General features: G+C 38.9%; 1 protein-coding gene across 5 annotated transcripts in view; it reads right to left on the bottom strand.

The window, feature by feature from the left end:
• The window catches only part of RAP1GDS1 (Rap1 GTPase-GDP dissociation stimulator 1), a 326,851-nt gene that overhangs the window by 219,777 nt on the left and 85,829 nt on the right, over positions 1 to 21,245 (bottom strand). The gene's annotated exons all lie outside the window — the stretch shown is intronic.

Below are 21,245 nucleotides of genomic sequence, written 5' to 3'. Positions count from 1 at the left end.
GATTTCAATCTTGGTGTATCTGTTGATGTTTGTCTTGTGTCTCAGTATGTGATTGATCCTGGAGAATGATCCTTGTGCGCTTGAGAAAAATGTGTACTCAGATTTTTGGGGGTTTATTGTTCTATAGATGTCTGTTAAGCCCAAGCGCTCTAGGTCCTTATTTAGAGCTTTAGTGTCTTTACTTATTTTTTGTCTCGTTTATCTATCCATTGTTGATAGTGGTGTATTGAAGTCTCCCACTACGTATGTCTTTTTTCTGATGTCTGCTTTCAAAGATGATAATAGTTGTCTGATACATTTTGGTGCTCCTTCGTTTGGTGACTATATGTTAATGAGTGTTATTTCTTCTTGAAATATTGTCCCCTTGATCATAATGTAGTAACCGTTCGGGTCTCTTTTTAGCTTTTTGAGTTTGAAATCTGTTTTATCTGATATAAGTATAGCTGTTCCTGCTTTCTTTTTGGTCCATTTGCTTGTAGGATTGTTTTCCATCCTTTAACTTTGAGTCTATTTTTATCTTTTGTAGCTAAATGTGTTTCCTGGAGACAGCAAAAGTTGGGTTTTGTTTCTTAATCCAGCCTGCGACTCTATGTCTTTTTATTGAAGAGTTTAGTCCATTTACATTTAGAGTTAATATTGATATGCTAGCATCTCTATTTGCCATTGTGTTTGTCTTTCCTTTGATTTTATTGAATTTTCTTTTAATTTATACTTTTTTTGGGGGGGCCTTCTTTCGTTCATATTCATCCCTCTGAGGTTTTGGCTTTAGGACTCCTTTCAATATTTTTTGGAGTGGGGGTTTAGTTGTAATGAAATTCCAGAGTTTCTGTGCCTGGGAAGGTTCTTATTCTTTCTTCCTAGAGGAAGGAGAGCATTGCGGGATAGAGTATTCTTGGCTGGCATCTGTTTTCTTGGAGTCTGTTAACTAAGTGCCCCCCCTCTCTCCTTGCCCATAGTGTTTCTTCGGAGAAGTCTGTCGTCAGTCTGATTGGTTTTCCTTTGAATGTTATCCGTTTCTTTCCTGTTGTCAGCTTCATTATTTTTTCCTTGTCTTGGATACTTGGGAGCTTTACCATTATGTGTCTTGCTGTGTTTTTCCTTTTGTAATGGAAGTTTGGTGTTCTTCTTGCTTCTTGTATATATATTTTCAGCTCCTACTTCACGTTTGGGAAGTTCTCTTCATTTATTTCCTTGAATATTTTCTCTGTTCCTACATGTCTCTCCTCTCCTTTTGGAATTTCTATAACTCTTATATTTCCTTTCTTCATGGAGTCAGATAGTTCCGGAAGTCTTTCTTCGTTCTTTTTCCTTCGTACTTCTCTTTCCTTTTCTGTTTTGGTTCTTTCTATTTTTGTGTCTTCAAGAGTACCTATTTGTTCTTCCATTTCATCTATTCTGCTTTCATTGCTTTTCCCAGAGTAATTTAGCACCCCCATGAATTCTTTGATCTCCTGCATTTCTTTGCTTCCCTCTTTAGCAACTCAGTTTCATTCTTCTGAATGTTGTTTTCCTTAATGACTTCCATTAGTTTTTTCATCATGGCAATTTTAAGTTGTTTTTCTGGAAGGGTCAGAAGTTCTTCCAAGTCACCATAGTTGCAAGCTGGTGGGTGTTTTTTTTTTTGGTTTTTTTTTTTGTGGTGTGTCTTTTTTCTGAGGCATTTCTACTTTGCTTGTAGTGTTTCTTTTCCCTGCTGCCTGTCTTCTAATTTGCCTTATGCATTGGGACACTGTGCCGCTGGTACTGGCTGGCATCTTTTTGGTGTGTTCTTTCGGGAGTTTCAGAAACTGGCAATCCAAACGAGTCAAAAACTGTTATGCCAGAAGTTTATTGAGGCAGCAGTACTTTGAGTATGTTAATTGTCACTGTCACAGAATCTCTCCTCCTTCTGTGTTTAGTTACCAATGTGCGTCTTGAAGTCCCACAGACTTCCCTGGAGGTGGGGCAGCTGGATTGCACTCTGGGTTCCAAATATCTGGATCCTCCTCTGGGCTCCGATTTCCTACCAGGTGGGACCAGGCTTGCGGGGGCCTTCAGGTCACCTCTGACTACGCAGGGAACCATGTCCCCCTGCTCCACGGGGAGCCTTTTGCCAGATTCAAGAAATCTTTATTGAAGAAAGCACCCTGTTCTAAAATGGCGCTTTGGAGACAGGCACACTCTTTAGCACGGCCAGCCTGCCCCAGCCGTGGGTGCGCACTCCCCCTCTGGGTTCGCACTGCTGGCCTGAAGGGGCCTGGCGTGGGCAAATTTCCCAGCTCACCTCTGGCTCCTTTGAGAGCCTTCTGCCAGTTTCAAGCAGTCTTTATTGAAGAAAGGTCCCTATTCTAAAATGGCAATTTGGAGACAGGCACACTCTCCTGCAGGCTGAATCTGCCCCGGCCATGGGTGCCCGCTCCCCCTCTGGGCTCGGACTGCTGGTCAGATGGGGCCTGGCTTGGGCAAACTTCCCAGCTCACCTCTGACTCCTCTGGGAGCCTTATGCCAGTTTCAAGCAGTCTTTATTGAAGAAAGGTCCCTATTCTAAAATGGCTTTTCGGAGACAGACACACTCTCCCCGTGCCAGGTCTGCCCGGGCCATGGGTGCCTGCTCCCCCTCTGGGCTTGGACTGCTGGTCACAAGGGGCCTGGCTTGAGCGAACTTCCCAGCTTACCTCTAGCTCCTCAGGGAGCCTTCCGCCAGTTTCTAACAGTCTTTAAATGTTGTATTCTTATTGCTCCACCAACCCACTGTTTCCCCATCTCTTCCCTCTCCACAAGCCTCCCTATCCCCTAACATACAAAAACAAAGTTTTAGTGCTCTAGACAGAAAATCAAAGCAGCCCTAAGTCAAAGCTTAATCCATAAAGGCGGAGAGAGGTAAGGAAATTGTAGAAGAAAAGTGTGACTCATGCAGAGGTTTGTCTTGTTAGGACATGTGGCAGTAGGATGAAAATGGATTACTCAGAATCCATGTGCAGAACAATGAGAAGCCAAGAGGGACTACACCATGGAAGTGCATCCTAGCTTTAAGGGTAGTCTCATTTTTATTTAGAATCAGACAGAAAATAAAAAAAGATCAAAGCAATCAGGGTAACAGGGAATGCACAAGTGTGCAGGGGATGTGTAACCAGCTGGCCCATTCAAAGGTGGGAAATAGGGAGAAGTCAAGGAATGTCTCAGTGTTTATGCTACTCTAACATCTATTGCTTTTTCTATACATGCTGTTTTCAACAAGTATAGATCCTCACACGAGGACTTTAGCCCTGAGAGGTTCCTTATTAACATTCCGTGTTTCTGTACACTGAGAGGCACAGAATAGTCAAAGCAAAGAATAATATAGGCAAAGATAAAGAATAGTTGAGGCATATGATAATCCAAAGCTCCCAGAGGTTGGTTCATGAGGTTTAAATAAAGCCATCTACATTAATACAAAAGTATAAGGTGAAGTGTTGATGTAGAAGCTGCAGCAAGTTAACCAGAATACTTAGCTAAGATAATTGATGAAGGTGGCTTCACTAAACAAGAGGTTTTAAACATATTTTGAATTAATTTCTTGTTGCGATAATGTTAGTTTACAAGCATCCTTCAGCATTATTCATTGGGCCCTCTCTCTCCTTCCCTTCCCTCCTAAATAGCCTTCTATTAGAAGATGTCGTTTAAGATTTTCATTGTTGAAGAGAAGTCAATACCTGGTTTCAAAGCTTCCAAAGGACAGATTGACTCTCTTAGTGGGGACTAATGCAGCTTGTGACTTAAAGTTGAAACCAGTATTGATTTACCATTCTGCTAATTATAGGCCGCTTAAAGTGATGCTAATCTACTCTGGCTATGTCCAAAAATGAACAAAGCCTGGATGACAACACTATCTGATTACAACATGGTTGACGCCCACTCCTAAGACCTACTGCTAAGAAAAAAGAATTCCTTTCATATAATACTGCTCATTGAAAATGTACCTGGTACTCAAGCATTGTGAATGAGATGTACAAGGAGATTAATGTTGTGTTCATGCCGGTTAACCCAACATTCTTTCTGCAGTACGTGCATCAAGGAGTCATTTCAATTTTAAAAAGTCTCATTAAGAAATACATTGTTAAAACCATAAGTAGCCATATAGTGATTCTTGTAACAGGTCTGCACAAGGTAAATTAAAAATCTTCTGGAAAGGAATCACAATTCTACAGGCCATTAAGAATATTTGTGCTTCATGCAAGGAGATGAAAATAGCACAAGAATAGGTGTTTAGCAGAAGCTGACTCCAACCTTCATGGATGATTTTGAGGGATTTAAGACTTCAATGGAGGCACTAATTGCATATATAGTAGAAAATATCAAGAGAACTGGAGCCGAAGATGTGACTAAATTGCAGCAATCTTATTATAAAATTTGAATGGATGAGAATTTGGGTCTAATGGATGAGCAAAGAAAATACTTTAAGATACAATCTACTAGTGAAGATGCCAACAACATTTTTGAACTTACAACAGCAGATTTACAATATTACATCAACTTAGTTCCTAACACACTGACAGGGTTCAAGTGGATTTTGAAGTAAATAAGTACGGTTGTATGTATAATGCTATCAAACAGCATTGCACGCTACAGAGAAATCTTTCAATCTTTCTTTCAAAAATAAATCTTTCAAAAAACTCTTTCAAAAAAGAAATCTTTAATGCAACAAACTTCATTGCTGACTTATTTTAAGTAATTTCCAGTCACCAACCTTTGGCATCACCATATACGTAAGTCAGCAACCATCAACACTGAAGCAACACCTCCTATCAGCAAAAATATTACACAATACACTCAGATAATGGTCAACATTTTTTTAGAAAACCTGTACTTTTTAATTAAAGTATGTAAACTGCTATTTAGACATGCTAATGAATAGTTAATGGACTAAAATATGTTATATACCTATCTTTCACATGTACTTGGAAACCAAAACTTCATATGACTTCTTTTATTATGGTATCTGCTTTGTTGCAGTGTTGTAATTGAACTAACAATGTCTGTGAGGTGTACCGGTAATCTTAACATTTTGTTTTGTTATTATTTTCAGACAATGCCAAAAATAATGAATTACGAGTTTGCTTTTATGTTCTAATTATCTCATTGTCTTTATGTTCTAATATGATGCCAAATATCTTTTAGAAATTTTGATGCTACAAAGAGCTTTAGGTACTCTGAATTGCCATTGATTCAAAAGCATATAAAGAACACCATATATATATATATATATATATATATATATATATATATATATACACACACACACACACACACACACATACACACATATATATAATATCTGAGACATAATATGTCAATTATATCTCAACAGTACATCCCTCAGTTTTTAGCCAATGTTAACAGTTCCTGAAAAGTAAGCTTCTGAGATATTTTGCTTTTCATGCCACATGTCTTTTAACAGAAGAGTACAGCCTTCTTTAGCTAGTTTAAAGACATGAAATACAAGCTTCAGAGGGTTATATGTAAAAATGCTCCAGCAGTATACTTAAAATAATATGTGTAATATGTATGTGTAATTATGCACATATACATATATAAATATATTTATAGTATGTAAACACCTGGCACTAGAGGCAAATATATACTATTTATATATATGCAAATATATATTTACATATAAAGTTATATTGGAGAAGCTACAGAATACAGAATGGCTGTGCTGGTCATCCTTGTTCAAAAGGGTCCCACAACATATGTTCCTAGTTCACACCACATGAACCTATGACCTGATCACAGCTGGTAGATTGGCCAGAGCCTATCAGATAGTCTAGTCTGAAAGATCTGCTAAACAGGGAATTGGTGATCAATTTAAAAAAAAAAAAAAAAAAAAACCAACTCCTCCTTTGGCAATTTGAAGTCGACGGGAAACTTGAAAGTCCTTGTGATAGATGAAAGAACTATCAGAGGGAGGATGAAACCAAAACACATATATAGAATGACAGCAAGTATAAAGCAAAGGCAGAAGCCATTAGGCAACAGAAGGCAGAAATCAGTTAAGTATTTGTATGTTTACACGCATGTCTATATGTTAAGACAGAATTCATTTTGTTTTTTCCTACAATATTTGTTTCAAAGTAGAAATTCAGAATAGAGGTTAAGGACTAAGCATTGCTCTATCTTATTATCAATTCAAATGTAGTAACATAAAGTTGATTTCTAACTATGAGAATTTTTTCCTTTGATTGTACCAAAATTTTAATAAATGCTTAATGACCTGATTGAATATTTCTATTTCTTTATAAATCCAGTGTTGATTCCTTTTCTTGCTCTTTATTTTCCCAAATCTACTTTAGTTGTACATTCATTAGCAACATAAAGTAAAAGCGGTGACCAAAACCACAAAATAAAATTCTTTAATTTGTATATATACTGAGATTTATAAAATTTCTACTTATTTATCAAATATTAAAAAGCCTGATATATATGTACATTTTCCCATTTTCAGTTACCTAAAACTACTAAATCTATTTTATTAAAACTAAATCTATAAGCCAAATAAATACAGTGAATGCTAAAGTCTACCTTAAGGTTTATTAAACTAGACAGTGATATATATTTAGAGTGTAAATTTTCTCCAATAACTTCAATATAACTAACTCTTAGCTTTATTTTTCTTTTGGATAACAAGGAAAGTTATTAAGTATGAATACAAAAGAAAGAGTGATTTTACATGTTTTTCAGTTGACATCTTTCATATTTTGTCTGTATTTGCATTTTATTTTTTAAAAAATGGTAATACTGATAACTGTACATTCTTACAAAATGACTGAAATTAAGCTTCCAACATTCAAATATCAAGGTATATTTTAAACTACCTGGCATCATAGTATATATATTTTTTTTTTAATAGAGGCATGCTTTTATTTTATTTTATTTTACTTGTTTGTTTGTTTGTTTTATACATGCACTGGGTACAGTCAGAAGCGCGAGAGGGCGAGAGAATTCACCAGAGCCAGAGCGGGGAGCAGAGCAGGCAGAAGGACCGAAGTACACTGCTGAGGGGAGCAGCGGGGCGGCAGGAGAGGTCTGCGCGCCATGTGGGACCCTCCTGTGGTGGCCGAGGAGCAGCCGGGGATCGAACCGGCGCCGCAGAGGTCACGGGCAGCTTCGCAACCCAGCGCTCAACCGCTGCGCCACCGGGGAGGCCCAGTATATATTTTTGAATATAAACTTTACTCAATAATTTTTCTAGAATATGCATATATTTTATAGTAAATATTTACTTGTTATGGCATAGAGGACAAAATTAAAATAAATTTACAAGAAAAAGCAAAAGACCTCCATGTTTCTTGGAAACCCATCTGTTCTGGGTATACACTTCCATCTTTTTTGTTGTTAAGAGCATTCAAGTGGAAATGTTTGATAAGCATCTTTTATAAAGTGGGAAAAAGCATAAGGTACATACTAACTACTGATTCCACATTACTTTAAACTGAGACTTGATTTTCAGACTTCACAAGCATTGGAATCATGAGGACTCGTTAAACAAATGTCTGGGTCTTACTCCTGGAGTTCCTGATTCTGTGAGTCTGGGGTAGATAATTCTAAAAACAAGATCCTGGGTGATTCTAAGGTTGCTGTATAGTCTTAAATGGCTCAACTTTTGCTTGCTTATACACATTTGTGAATGCAGTTATAAGCCTAATTTTTCAGGAAATATGCTGATATCCTTCAGACTACTTTGCGCAGTCACTCAGACCACTGTTACACTTTTCACTGTTATCATAAAATCTCACTTAATCAAGTAAAAGGAGAGTAAGTAAAGGTGAAGCAAACTTCCAACTATTACCACATAAATGAGTGAATCCCAGCTTCAACACCTACTAGCTGTATATTAACCTGTTTTCTAGTGTATATTAAATAACCCCATCTCATAAGGGGTTGTTATAAGAATTGGAAATAATATACATAATAGTTGACACAATACAGACACATAATAGCACCCAGTTTTTGGGCTTTTTATGAGCAGTGATAGTACTACTACTACTGCTACTAGTAGTAAATACGTTGAGGGTATAATTATGAAAAGGAGAAAATATTCATAGATATCTCCTGTCTTGCATAGTTCGCCACTGCCTCAAATCAGTCTTAAAACTATTATAAATGGGAAAAGCATCAAACCTTTTAATGTTCATAACTGTGCTTCCACATTTGACTTGAACATGCTATTTCTTTTTTTTAAAATATTTATTTATTTATACAAGAGCTGGGGTACAGGCCAGTAGAGGTGAGAGGATTCACCAGAGACAGAGCAGAGAGCAGAACAGGCAGACAGACCGAAAACACTACTGAGGGGAGCAGCTGACAAGACAGGAGAGGTCTGCTGTGCCATGTGGGTAGCTCGCTGGCCGGCCGGGAATCAAACCCGTGCTGCAGAGCTGTGGACAGCTTCACAGCACTGCACTTCAACATGCTGTGCCACTGGGAGGCTAAACATGCTATTTCTTATTAAGTCCCAATTTTCAGTATCAGCAGAGTCAGGTATGTTAATTTTTAGAGATTATTTTTATATTATTTTTAGAGATTATTTTATATAAATAATTACATTTTACATTTAATGGTTTAAATGTAAATCTAAAACATGTTAAACTAATATTTCTTCTCTACTTATATTAAGTACACAGCAGAGTAAAGATGAACAACTTCCTATGTCTTTATTTTCCCTCTTGTTCATAAAAACTTTTTCATTGTCAAGTTCCTAATTAGAAGAAATACAAGTTCATTAATATATTCTACTGGGTCATCCCGTATTCCCAAAGGTATCTATTTGTTTTAAAAACACTATTCCTCTTTCTCATTCAGTCACGTAAAAGAACAATGTGCTCAAGTTAAAGTAAGAGCATATAGTACAGGCAATCTATTTCACAAAATTTATTATACAAAATTTCTGAATTTATGCTATAGTGTGCTCAATCTTAATACAGAATTTAAATTTTTTTTATTTTAACATTTACCAATTTTTACATTTTTAGACAATATTTGCTTTCCCCCACCCCCTCAGATTGAGTCCCCATAGATTTCCTTCCCCAAAGCACCCACACACCATCACCACAGTCTCCTGTGCTCCTCCCTCCCTCCCTTTCACCACGCTCCCTCTTCCTCCCCTGCAGTATGTCTCTGGTTTATAATTGTCTGTTTTTGCTTTGTTGTGTTTTGTACTGTTATTATTTTTTTAACACTGATATCTTACTTGGTTCCCCTATTTTCCTGTTATAAGTGAAACTATCAGATATTTTTCTTTTTCCTCTGGCTTATTTCACTGAGCATAATACCTTCTAGCTCCATCCACGTTGCTAAGAATGACATGGGCTTATCTTTTTTTGATTGCTGAATAGTATTCCATCGTTTGTATACACCACATCTTCTTGATCCAGTCATATATTTTCGGGCATTTGGGTTGTTTCCAGGTTTTACCTATTGTAAATAGTGCTGCAATAAATATAGGTGTACAGGTGCTCTTTTGAATCAACGTTTTTGTGTCCTTTGGGTAGATCCCTAGTAATGAATTCCTGGATCATACGGTAGCTCCATTTTTAGTAGACTGAGGAACCTCCAGACAGCTTTCCACGATGATTGGACCAGTTTGCACTCTCACCAGCAATGTAGGAGAGTTCCTTTTTCACCGCATCCTCGTCAACACTTGTTGCTTTTTTTTTGATATGTGCCATACTTACTGGTGTAAGGTGGTATCTCAGTGTGGTTTTGATATGCATTTCCCTGATTATGAGGGATGTTGAACACTTTTTCATATGTCTGTGGGCCATTTGCATTTCCTCTTTGGAGAAATGTCTTTTGAGCTCTTCTGCTCATTAATTGACTGGATTTCTTGACTGGATTGTTTATTTTGTTTTTGTTGAGCACTGTGAGTTCTTTGTACATCTTTGTGATCAGTCCCTTATCAGTTGACTGGGATGTGAAGATTTTTTCCCAATCAGTGGGGTGTCTCTCTGTTTTGGTTAATGTCTCTTTGGCTGTACAGAAACTTTTCATTTTGATGCAATCCCAGGTGTTTATCTTTGCCTTCACTATCACTACTTTGGGTGATGAGTTTTTAGAGATATTTCTGAGGGCTTCCCTGGTGGCGCAGCGGTTGAGTGCTGGGTTGTGAAGCTGCCCGCAGCCTCTGCAGTGCCGGTTCAATCCCCGGCTGCTCCCTGGCCGCTGGAGGAGGGTCCTGCATGGCGTGCAGACCTCTCCTGCCGCCCGCTGCTCCCCTCAGCAGTGTACTTCGGTCCTTCTGCCTGCTCTGCTCCCAGCTCTGGCGAATTTTCTCACCCTCCCATGCTTCTGACTGTACCCAGTGCTTGTATAAATAAATAAATAAATCTTAAAAAAAAAATAGAGATGTTTCTGAGCTGTATGTCTTGTAGTGTTCTACCTATATTTTCTTTTATATATTTTATGGTTTCAGGTCTTATGTCCAGTTCTTTTAACCATTTTGAGTTGTTTTTTGTGCATGGTGAGAGGTAGTGGTCTAGTTTCATTTTTTTGCATGTGGAGGTCCAGTTTTCCCAGCACCATTTATTGAACAAACTGTCCGTGTTCCATTGCATATTCTTTGCTCCTTTGTCAAAGATTAGTTGTTCATATAAGTGTGGCTTTATTTCTGGGCTGTCTATTAGGTTCCATTGGTCTGTGTGTTTTTGTTCCAATACCAAACTGGTTTAATTATTATGCCTTTGTAATATAGCTTGAAGTTTGGAAGTGTGATACCTCCTTTCTCCTTTGCTTTCATCAGTAGGGATTTTGCTATCCGTGGTTTTTTGTGGTTCCATATGAATTTCATCAGTATTTGTTCTATTTGTTTGAAGAATGCCATTGGAATTTTTATTGAAAAAGCATTGTATCTATACATTGCTTTTGGGAGGATGGCCATTTTAAAAATGTTGATTCTTCCAATCCATGAGCAAGGGATGTCTTTACATTTCTTTGTGTCTTCTAGTTACTTTAACAGTGTTTTATAATTTTCTTTGTATAGGTCTTCCACCTCTTTTGTTAGGTTTATTCCCAAGTATTTGATTTTTTTGGTTTCAATTATAAAAGGGATGGTTTTCTTGATTTCTTCTTCTTCAGATCGATTGTGTACAGGAAGGCTACTGATTTTTGCATGTTGGTTTTGTATCCTGCTACGTTATTGAACTGGTTGATTGTTTTGAGTAGTTTTTCTGTGGAGTTTTTAATGGTTCTATATGTATATTAACATATCATCTGCAAATATTGATAGTTTTATTTCTTCTTTCCCTATTTGGATGTCTTGTATGTCTTTCTCTTGTCTTACTGCCCTGGCTAGGACCTCCAGTATTATATTGAAGAGCAGTGGTGAGAGAGAACATCCTTGTCTTGTTCCTGATCTTAACGGAAAGGCCTTCAGCTTTTCCCCATTGAGAATAATGTTGGCAGTGAGTTTGTCATAGATGGTTTTTCTCATGTTAATGTATGTTCCTTCTATCCTGAGAATTTCAAGGGCCTTCATCATAAATGGATGTTGGACTTTGTCTAATGCTTTCTCAGCATCTACTGATAGGATCGTACGGTTTTTATTTTTCTTTTTGTTGATGGATTACACTGGTGGATTACACTGCTCGATTTTCATATGTTGAACCATCCTTGTGCCCCTGGGATGAATCCCACTTGATCATGGAGTATTATCCCTTTGATGCATTGTTGGATTCTGTTGGCTAGGATTTTGTTGAGGATTTGTGCATCAGTGTTCATTAGGGAGATTCACCTGTTTCTTTTTTTGTGCTGTCTTTGTTTGGTTTTGGTATTAGTGTAATGTTGGCTTCATAGAATGGATTTGGTAGTACTCCTTCTTTTTCAATTTTTTGAAAGAGTTTGTGTAGGATAGGCACTAATTCACTGCTGAACGTTTAGTAGAATTCATTTGTGAAGGTGTCTGGGCCAAGGCTTTTGTTTTTGGGGAGTGCTTTGATGACTGTCTCAATTTTGCTGCTTGTAATTGGTCTGTTTAGCTGTTCTATTTTTTTTTTTAAGATTTATTTATTTATTTATTTATTTATTTGTACAAGCACTGGGTACAGTCAGACGCACGGGGGGGTGAGAGAATTCACCAGAGCCAGAGTGGGGTACAGAACAGGCAGACTGATGGAAGTACATTGCTGAGGGAAGCAGCAGTCGGCAGGAGAGGTCTGCGCGCCATGTGGGACACTCGCTGGCAGCTGGGGATTGAACCAGCACTGCAGAGGCTTCGAGCAGCTTTGCAACTGAGCGCTCAATTGCCACGCTTCCAGGGAGACCCATGTTCTATTTCTTCTTTGTCCAGCTTTGGATTATTATATCATTCTAAGAATTTGTCCATCTCTTCTAGGTTGATGAATTTGTTTGCATATAAGTGTTCATAATAATCTCTTATTATTCTTTTGATTTCTACTGAGTCTGTTGTGATTTCTCCTCTTTCATTTGTAATCCAATTTATATGTCTTTTCCCCCGTTTTTGCTTTGTGAGCCTGGCTGGAGGGCTATTTTATTTATTTTTTCAAAGAACCAACTTTAGGTTTCATTTGTCTTTTGGATTTTTTTTTAATTTCCAATTCATTTATTTCTCCTTTAATTTTTATTTCCTTTCTTTTTTTTTTTTTTTTTTGGTGGGACCCTCACTGGTGGCCGGGGGATCAAACTGGCACTGCAGAGGCTACGGGCAGCCTCACAATCCAGCGCTCAACTGCTGCGCCACCAAGGGAGGCCTCTTTAGGATTTTTTTGTTGCTCTTTTTCTAGCTCTTTGAGATATAAGATTAGGTTGTTTCTTTGAGTTCTTTCTTGTTCATTGATGTGAGCCTGCATTGCTATATATTTTCCTCTTATTACTACTTTTGCTGCATCCCATACATTCTGGAAAGTGGTGTCTTCCTTCTCATTCAACTCAAACTATTTTTTAATTTCTTGTTGATCTCATTAGTCCAGTGGTCTTCCAGTAGTGTGGATGTCAATCTCCATGAAGTGGGAGGGTTCCTTGTTTTCTTTTCATGATTTCTTTCTAGCTTGATGCCTTTAAGATCAGAGAAGATAGTTGGAATGATTTTGATCTTCATGTATCTGTTGATGTTTGTTTTGTGGCCCAGTATGTGATCGAGTCTGCAGAAGGATCCATGCGCACTTGAGAAAAATGTGTACTAGGATAATTTTGGATGCAGTGTCCTATAGATGTCTGTTAAGTCCATGAGTTCTATGTTTTTATTTAGGGTCTATAGTGTCTTTGTTTACTTTTTGTCATGTTACTTTTGTCATGTTGATCTGTCCATTGGTGAGAGTGGGGTGTTGAAGTCTCCCACTATATATGTATTTTCTTTAATGTCTGTTTTCAGAGCTGATAAAAATTGCCTACTATATTTTGGCGCCCCTTCATTTGGTGAGTATATGTTGATGAGTGTTATCTTCCTGATGTATTGTCTCCTTGATCATAATGTCATGTCCGCCTATGTCTCTTTTTATCTTTTTTTTTTGTTTGTTTTTTGTTTTTTTAAAGCACTGGGTATAGTCAGAAGTGTGGGAGGGTGAGAGAATTCACCAGAGCCAGGGCGGGGAACAGAACAGGCAGACTGACAAAATACCCTAATGTGGGGAGCAGCGGGCATGGTAGTAGAGGTCTGCGCCATATGGGACCCTTGCCAGCAGCCGGAGATTGAACCTGTGCTGCAGAGGCCGCAGGCAGCTTTGCAGCCCAGCACTCAACCACAGCACCACCTGCGAGGCCCCTCTTTTTACCTTTTTTCTTTTGAAGTCTACTTCATCTATTGTAAGTATGGCTGTTCCTGCCTTCTTTTTTGGTCCATTTGTTTGTAGGATTGTTTTCCAACCTTTTACTTTCAATCTATGTTTATCTTTTGTGGTTTTCTGGGGACAGCAGAAGGTTGGATTTTGTTTTTTAATCCAACCTGCTACTCTGGGTCTTTTTTGTTGATGAATTTAATCAATTTACATTTAGAGTTAATATTGATATGTTGGCATCTGTGTTTGCCATTTTGTTTGTATTTTTTGTGATTTTATTCCTTGCTTTATTCTGTTCTTGTTCATTCCTCTTTTGGTTTTGGTTTTAGGACTTCTTGTAGAATTTTTTGGAGTGGGGGTTTAGTTGTAATAAATTTCTGGAGTTTCTGTTTGTTTGAAATGGTCTACGTTTTTTCTTCGTAAAGGAAGGAGAGCTTAGAAGGGTAGAGTATTCTTGGTTGGCATTGCTGTCTTGAAGTTTGCTGAATATGTTACTCCATTCTCTTCTTGCCCATAATGTTTCTTCGGAGAAGTCTGAAGTTAACCTGATTGGTTTTCCCTTATAAGTTATCTGTTTCTTCCCCCTTGCCAGTTTCATTATTTTTTCCTTGTCTTGGACTCTTGCAAGCTTTACTATTAGGTGTCTTGCTGTAGTTTTCTTTTCATTGTGGTAATTGGGAGTTCTTCTCACCTCTGTACGTCTATATTCATCTCCTTTTTCATGCTTGGGAAGTTTTCTTCAATTATCTCCTTGAATAATTTCTCAGTTCCTTTGTCTTTCTCCTCACCTTCTGGAATGCCTATAACTCTTACATTTCCTTTCTTCATGGACTCTGATAATTGTCTAAGAGTCTCCTCATACTGCTTCATTTGCATTTCTCTCTCCTTTTCTCTTTTGGCTTTTTTTATTTCTGTATCTCCAGTAGTACTGATTCGTTCTTCCATTTCATTGATTCTATTTTCATTGCTTTTCCCAGAGTTCTTTATCCCTCTAGTAATCTTTATTTTTTTTTTTAATATTAAATTTTATTTTTATATTCCCCCATACAATTGCAAACGCCCCATTCTGACCCCAACCCTTCCCCTCCCGCCCCCCCACCCCCCAAAAAGTGTCTCTGGTTCATAGTTTTTTTGTTGATTTTGATTTTCACTTTCTTATATTCATTTTCCTGGTCCCTTATTTAAGTTTTCTAGATTCCTGCTATGAGTGAGACCATCCGGTATTTTTCTTTTTCTTTTTGGCTTATTTCACTGAGCATGATCCCTTCCAGCGCCATCCATGTTGCTGCAAATTGCATGTGTTTATCTTTTTTGAATGCTGAGTAATATTCCATGGTATATATGTACCACATCTTCTTGATCCAGTCATCTATTTTTGGGCATTTGGGTTGTTTCCAAAGCTTAGCTATTGTAAACAGTGCTGCTATAAACATAGGAGTGCAGGTGCTCTTTGGAATTGATGTTTCTGTGTCCTTTGGGTAAATACCTAGGAGTGGAATTGCTGGATCATATGGAAGCTCTATGTTTAGTAGGTACAGAAATCTCCACACAGCTCTCCATAGTGGTTGGACCAGTTTGCACTCCCACCAACAGTGCAGAAGAGTTCCTTTTCTCCACATCCTCGCCAACATTTGTTGTTGCTAGTTTTTTTAATATGTGCCATTCTCACTGGTGTGAGATGGTATCTCATGGTAGTTTTGATTTGCATTTCCCTGATTACAAGTGATGTTGAACATTTTTCATATGTCTGTTGCCATTTGCATTTCCTCTTCAGAGAAGTTTCTTTTTAGCTCTTCTGCCCATTTTTTGACTGGATTATTTTCTTTGTTGTTGCTGAGTCTCATCAGCTCTTTGCAGATTTTTGTGATCAGTCCTTTATCATTAGTGTTGGGTGCAAAAATGTTCTCCCAGTTGGTGGGGTTTCTCTTTGTTTTTGTTATTGTCTCTTTTGCTGTGCAGAAGCTCTTTAATTTGATGTAGTCCCAGCTGTTGATCTTTCTCTTCACTATCACTGCTTTGGGTGATGTGTCTGTAAAGATGTCTTTGATGTGCAAATCCCGTAGTGTTTCGCCTATATTTCCTTCTATGTATTTTATGGTTTCAGGTCTTATGTCTAGTTCTTTAATCCATTTTGAGTTGATTTTTGTGTATGGTGTGAGGTAGTGGTCAAGCTTCATTCTTTTGCATGTAGCGACCCAGTTTTCCCAGCACCATTTATTGAACAAACTTTCTTTGCTCCAATGCATAGTCTTTGCTCCTTTGTCAAAGATTAGTTGACCATAAATCTGTGGGTTTATTTCTGGATTTTCTATTCGATTCCATTGGTCTGTATGTCTGTTCTTGTTCCAATACCATGCAGTTTTGATGATTATGGCTTTGTAGTATAGTTTGAAGTCTGGGAGTGTGATGCCTCCATTTCCTTCTTTTTTTTTCAGTAGAGCTTTGGCTATTCGGGGTTTTTGGTGATTCCATATGAATTTCATCAAAAATTGTTCTATTTCTTTGAAGAATGCCATTGAGATTTTGATTGGAATAGCATTGAATCTGTATATTGCTTTTGGTAGGATGGCCATTTTAATAATGTTTATTCTTCCAATCCATGAGCAGGGGATGTCTTTCCATTTCTTTTGTGTCTTCTTCTATTTCTTTTAACAGTGTTTTATAGTTTTCTTTGTATAGGTCCTTTACATCTTTTGTTAGATTTATTCCCAAATATTTGATTTTTTTTGTTTCAATAATAAAGGGGTGGTTTTTTGATTTCTTCTTCTTCAGATTTATTGTTTGTGTATAGGAAGGCTACTGACTTTTGCGTGTTGATTTTGTATCCTGCCACTTTACTGAATTGATTGATGAGTTGAATTAGTTTTTCTGTGGAGATTTTGGGGTTCTCTATGTATATTATCATATCATCTGCAAATAGTGATAGTTTGACTTCTTCTTTTCCTATTTGGATTCCTTGGATGTCTTTCTCTTGTCTTATTGCTCTGGCTAGGACTTCCAGTATTATATTGAAAAGCAATGGTGAGAGTGGACATCCTTGTCTTGTTCCAGATCTTAATGGAATTGCTTTCAGCTTTTCACCATTGAGAATGATACTGGCTGTTGGCTTGTCATAGATGGCCTTTATGATGTTGAGGTATGTTCCTTGTATCCCAAGAATTTCAAGGGCTTTTATCATGAATGGGTGTTGCACTTTGTCGAAAGCTTTCTCAGCATCTATTGATATTATCATATGGTTTTTATATTTCTTTTTGTTGATGTGTTGGATAACGTTGATTGATTTTCGGATGTTAAACCATCCTTGTGCCCCTGGAATGAATCCAACTTGGTCGTGGTGAATTATCTTATGGATACATTGTTGGATTCTGATAGCTAAAATTTTATTGAGGATTTTTGCATCAGTGTTCATTAGGGAGATTGGCCTATAGTTTTCCTTTTTTGTGTTGTCCTTATTCGGTTTTGGTATTAGTGTAATACTGGCTTCATAGAACGTGTTTGGTATTGTCCCTTCCTTCTCAATTTTTTGGAAGAGTTTGTGAAGGATAGGCACTAATTCGTCTCTGAATGTTTGGTAGAATTCATTTGTAAATCCATCAGGTCCTGGGCTTTTGTTTTTGGGGAGGTTTTTAATTACCATTTCAATTTCGCTGCTTGTAATTGGTCTGTTTAGGTGTTCTATTTCTTCTTTATCTAGCTTTGGGTGATTGTAGAGTTGTAGGAATTTGTCCATCTCCTCTAGATTGTTGAACTTGTTTCCATATAACTGTTCATAGTAGTTACTGATTATTCTTTTGATTTCTGCTGTGTCCGTTGTGATTTCTCCTCTTTCATTTATGATTCTGTGTATTTGTGCTTTCTCCCTTTTTTCCTTTGTGAGCCTGGCTAGGGGTTTGTCTATTTTATTGATTTTTTCAAAGAACCAGCTCTTGGTTTCATTGATCTTTTGGATTGTTTTTTTAGTTTCAATTTCATTTATTTCTGCTTTGGTTTTTATTATTTCTTTTCTTCTACTGGTTCTGGGGTTTTTTTGTTGTTCTTTTTCTAGATCTTTGAGCTTCGAGATTAGGTTGTTTCTTTGAGTTCTTTCTTGTTTTTTGATGTGAGCTTCTATTGCTATATATTTTCCTCTTATTACTGCTTTTGCTGCATCCCATACATTTAGATATTGGTGTCCTCCTTGTCATTCAATTCAAAGAATTTTTTAATTTCTTCTTTGATCTCCTCGTTAGTCCAGTGGTCTTCCAGTAGTGTGGCTTTTAATCTCCATGAGGTAGGATAGTTCCTTGCCTTCTTTTTATGGTTTATTTCTAGTTTGATGCCTTCGTGGTCAGAAAAGATGGTTGGTATGATTTCAATCTTGGTGTATCTGTTGATGTTTGTCTTGTGCCCCAGTATGTGATCGATCCTGGAGAATGGTCCGTGTGCGCTTGAGAAAAATGTGTACTCCTTTTTTTGGGTTTAGTGTCTATAGATGTCTGTTAAGCCCAAATGCTCTAGGTCCTTATTTAGAGCTTTAGTTTCTTTACTTATTTTTGTTCTTGTTGATCTATCCATTGTTGATAGTGTGGTTGAGTCTCCCACTACATATGTGTTTTCTCTGATGTCTGTTTCAGAGAGGACAACAGTTGTCTGATATATTTGGTGCTCTTTTCGTTTGGTGATATGTTAATGAGTGTTATTTCTTCTTGAAGTATTGTCCCCTTAATCATAATGTAGTGACCATTGGGGTCTCTTTTTATTTTTTTGAGTTTGAAGTCTGTTTTATCTGATATAAGTATAGCTGTTCCTGCTTTTCTTTTTGGCCCATTTGCTTGTAGGATTGTTTCCATCCTTTGACTTTGAGCCTATTTTTATCTTTTGTAGCTAAATGTGTTTCCTGGAGACAGCAAAAGGTTGGGTTTTGTTTCTTAATCCAGGCTGCAACTCTGTGTCTTTTTATTGAAGAGTTTAGTCCATTTACATTTAGAGTTAATATTGATATGTTAGCATCTGTATTTGCCATTATGTTTGTCTTTCCTTTGATTTTATTTATTTATTCTTTTAATAACTTTTTTTTTTTTTTTGGTCTTCTTTCGTTGTTATTCGTCCCTCTGAGGTTCTGGCTTTAGGATTCCTGTAGTATTTTTTGGAGTGGGGTTTAGTCGCAATGAAATTCCGGAGTTTCTCTTTGTCTGGGAAGTCCATATTCTTTCTTCATGGAGGAAAGAGAGCTTTCGGATAGAGTATTCTTGGTTGGCATCTGTTTTCTTGGAGTCTGTTGACTATGTCCCTCCACTCTCTCCTTGCCCGTAGTGTTTCTTCAGAGAAGTCTGATGTCAGCCTGATTGGTTTTCCTTTGAATGTTATCTGTTTCTTCCCTCTTGTCAGCTTCATTATTTTTTCCTTGTCCTGGATTCTTGGGTGCTTTACTATTATGTGTCTTGCTGTGTTTTCCTTTCGTCGTGGAAGTTTGGTGTTCTTCTTGCTTCTTGTATATCAATTTTCAGCTCTTCTTCTCATTTGGAAGTTCTCTTCAATTATATCCATGAATATTTCTCTGTTCCTACATCTCTCTCCTCTCCTTCTGGAATTCCTATAACTCTTATATTTCCTTTCCTCATGGAGTCAGATAGTTCCCGAAGTCTTTCTTCATTCTTTTTCCTTCGTACTTCTCTTTCCTTTTCTGTTTTGGTTCTTTTTATTTCTGTGTCTTCAAGATTACTTATTCGTTCTTCCATTTCATCTATTCTGCTTTCATTGCTTTTCCCAGAGTTCTTTAATTCCTCCATTAATTCTTTGATCTCCTGCATTTCTCTTACTTCCCTCTTTAGGGACTCAATTTCCTTCTTCTGATCTATCACTTTTTTAATCATGGCAATTTTAAATTCTCTTTCTGGAAGGCTCAGAAGTTCTTCCAAGTTGCTGTCGTTGCAATCTGGGGAGTGGTTTTCTTTTTGTGGTGTGCTTCTTTCCTGAGGAGTTTTTAGGTTGCGTGTGGTTCTTCTACTCCCTACTGTCTGTTTTCTAATTTGTCGTATGCGTTGGGACACTGTGTTGCTCGACTGACTGACTGACATCTTGGGTGAACTTCTCCGCTCCCCTCTGGCTCTTCCAGGAGCCATCTCTGTCTTCTGGGGAGCTTTCTGCTGTTTTAGGCAGTTTTTACTGAAGAAATGTCCCTGTTCTCAAATGGCGAAGCGGGATGCAGTCCCTGCGCCTCCGGTTTCAGGCACACTCTTCTGCGCACCCGGTCTGCCCCGGACGTGGGTGCCTGCTCCCTCTGTGGCTCAGACTGCTGTCGGAAGGGCCTGGCGTGGAATAACTTCCCGGCTGGCCACTGGGTCCTCCAGAAACCTTCTGCCCTTTTCAAGCAGTCTTAAGAAATGTCCTGTTTTATAGGGTGTTAGTGACTTTTTTTTTTCCTGGTCGCTAGTGGCGCCAGAGATCTCTCCTATTGTCCTTGGGGGGCTGTTTTTCGCCTTCCCCCACCCCGTGGGACAGAGAACAGAGCGGGAATGGTAGGGTACACCTCAACAGCTTTGGGGTGCTGTGTCTGCCTTGTGCCCACCGTCGGAGAAACCACGCCCCGAATTTTCGTGCCCCGGTCTCAGTTCAAAGCCCTCAGTCCAGGACCGGGCTGTAGCCCAGTTCAGTGCGCGGGAATGGCGCCTTTTGCACGCTCCCGTGCCTGGCGCCTGGTTCCTGCTCACTCAGGGAGGGACCTTCACCTCAGTGAGGACCTCCGCGCGTCTCCCCGCAAGCCTAGGTCGTCTCCCCGCAAGCCTAGGTCGCAGGCGCGGGGACCTGGGCAGCCGCGATCCAGGTCTGCACTTGCTTTTCAAGCGCGCCGCGCACTCCGCGTTTCCGCGCCAGCTTACCGGCAGCCCGGGCTGGGTGCGCGTCTCCCGGGGTCTTTGTTCTTCTCTAATGGCGCCCGGAGCGGTTCGCTCACCGGATCCTGCAGGGTTCGCCTCAGCTCCCGTTCACGGGGTGTGGTGGCTGCAATAGTTCCTTTCCGCTCACAGTCCCGCTTGCTGCGTTGTTTGTTCTTGTGGGCCGTTTTAGTTTGTTGTTTCCTCCTCTCTGCTGGTCGGAGAGTGCCGCCTCTGTGGGCGGGGGAGGGGAGCAGGGTTCTGTGCTTCCCTCCCTTCTAGTCCTCTTTTATGGCCAGTTTCTTCTTCGGGTAGTTTGCTGGCGTCACCCGTTTATCTTCCGTGTCCCAGTTCTCACTGGGACCTGCCGCTTTTCCTCCCTATTCACTTTTTTTAATGGGAGATCTTACTCGCAGCGTCTCCTCGCCGCCATGTTGCTCCCCTCTAGTAATCTTTAAATCTCCTGCATTTCTCAGTTCCAAAGCCCTCAGATCCAGGATGTGGGCTGTAGCACAGTTCTATGTCTGCAGAAGTGGCGCCTTTTGCACCCTGCTCCCATGTCCAAGCGCCTGGTTTCTGATTACTCAGTGAGGCACATTCACCTAAATGAGGGCTCCAGCGCGTCTCCCTGTAAGCCTAGGTTGTGGGCTAG

The sequence above is a fragment of the Talpa occidentalis genome, unplaced genomic scaffold, assembly GCF_014898055.3.
Source record: "Talpa occidentalis isolate TD23 unplaced genomic scaffold, MPIMG_talOcc4v2.1 talOcc4.6, whole genome shotgun sequence".
Lineage (NCBI taxonomy): Eukaryota > Metazoa > Chordata > Mammalia > Eulipotyphla > Talpidae > Talpa > Talpa occidentalis.
Note: the sequence above shows the minus strand (reverse complement) of the source record. Positions and strands in the feature narration are given on the sequence as shown.